We start from the raw sequence: 1825 nt of genomic DNA, 5'->3' as shown, positions 1-1825 counted from the left end.
CTTAAATATTTAAGTGTTGTAAAAGTTTTAGTAACTTTTTTGGCTATTCAATAACTCATTTTAATTTCAGAAGTCTAGTTTTATAAATTATCGCATATCCGCTGCACGCCCAGGGACAAGGGATGCAGAGGATGGGGGCGCGCGGCCCGAGCACCCGCAGTCGGGTAGAGTCCGTCGTGACACCGCCGCTGCGGACCGGACCGCGGGCAGAGCGGGCTCGGTGTCTCCGGCCCTTGGGCTCCGCCGAGTCCGGGTCGCGAACCGCCGCCCACCGCCTCGGATAGAGTCAGCCGCCTGAGCGAAGAAGCAGCAGATCCTGGTCCTTGACCCACCCACAGACCTCAGATTCAGAGGCCCCTTCACAGGGGTGGTCACGACGAATCTTCAATTGCGCAACCCGTCGGCAAGGAAAGTGTGCTTCAAAGTGAAGAGCACCAGCCCCCGCCGCTACTGCGTGCGGCCCAACAGCGGCGTCACTGTGACCGTGTTGGCGATGCTGCAGCCGTTCCGCCACGACCCCAGCCGCGACAGCAAGCACAAGTTCATGGTGCAGACAGTGTTCGCGCCCCCGAACAACTCAGATCTGGAAACTGTATGGAGAGAGGCAAAACCTGGCGAATTCATGGACTCGAAATTGAGGTGTGTATTTGAAATGCCGAATGAAAACGATAGACTAGACGAGGGTTTAAGACTCACACAGGCCGCGCATCTGGATAAGCCTGGGCCCCCTGCAGCTGCATCCTTCCGGAATCACACTGGTCCTCTTCCTGGTCTCCTTGTGATTGGAGCTATTTTCATTGGATTCTTTCTAGGGAAATTCATCTTGTAGAGTGAGGGATGCACAGCACCTTTTCTTCTTCCCTCCCTCACGACCAGAAAAAGATTTGCTTGCCCACCTTCTCATTGGCAGCATGGCCAGTGGTGACCAACTATTTTGGATGTGTACAGTGTCAGATAGACTTTGCCTTTAATGATCTCTTGTGGTTGGAAAACACAATAAAAAAAAAAACCCAACTCTTGGGCCACTGGACAAATTGTGTATTACCAGAGCATCACTAGCAGATGTCAGCTTTGCCCATTCCATACAAACACAAAATTCACACACACACAAAGGTCCTTTCAGTTTTAATGAGAGTTCAAGAATTGTTCAGTTTTATAAATGTTACTCTGCTAGTTCCTTTAGGTTTTACATGTTGCTGTTACCTCTTGAAATAGGATTTATTCAGATGGCTAGTCCTGCTCAGAAAGCTCCTCCAAAAGGTGTTCAGTGGGTAAGTGGTGCCTCTTACTGAATGAGCTAACATGACAGAACTTTCCCTATCCTTCTGAGCCAGGTGTTGACTGAGTTTTCCATCCTTACAGTCCTGGTATGTGGTACTTACTATTTTAAAAAGCCTGTTAACAGATTCTTTCTTGATAGCTTGTTTGTGTCTGTGGTGTCACTGGGCAAGAGGGGTGGGACGGGTTAGGAAGAAGGGTCCACTCACGATTTTTTCTTGCATTGAAACCCTTCCACATATTCATTATTTGTCATTAAAAGTCCCCAATCTATTAAGGGAAGGAATTGATAGAATTTCAAGCTTCTCTGGTAGTTTGAATGACCATAACTGATTTATTATTCGGAAATATCAAATAACCAAATGGTAGACAAGCACGCTGTTGTTGAGCTTGTGAATATACCATGTGACTGTGCTGAGTTCAACTTACCCATTCTTACCAGGTGTTTTGTTGTTGTTGTTGTTTTTGTTTTTTTATGTTTTCTTAAGGAAGACATTCTCCTGGATTTCAAAGTTCTTATCAGCCAACCTAACAATTCTTACTACTT

General features: G+C 46.8%; 1 pseudogene; it reads left to right on the top strand.

The window, feature by feature from the left end:
- Nucleotides 1-298: 298 nt before the first annotated feature.
- LOC103727442 lies at nt 299-992 on the top strand (annotated as a pseudogene).
- The last annotated feature ends 833 nt before the right edge of the window (nt 993-1825 follow it).

This window comes from Nannospalax galili, unplaced genomic scaffold (assembly GCF_000622305.1).
Source record: "Nannospalax galili isolate Female #2095 unplaced genomic scaffold, S.galili_v1.0 scaffold128, whole genome shotgun sequence".
NCBI classification, from domain to species: Eukaryota; Metazoa; Chordata; class Mammalia; order Rodentia; family Spalacidae; genus Nannospalax; species Nannospalax galili.
Note: the sequence above shows the minus strand (reverse complement) of the source record. Positions and strands in the feature narration are given on the sequence as shown.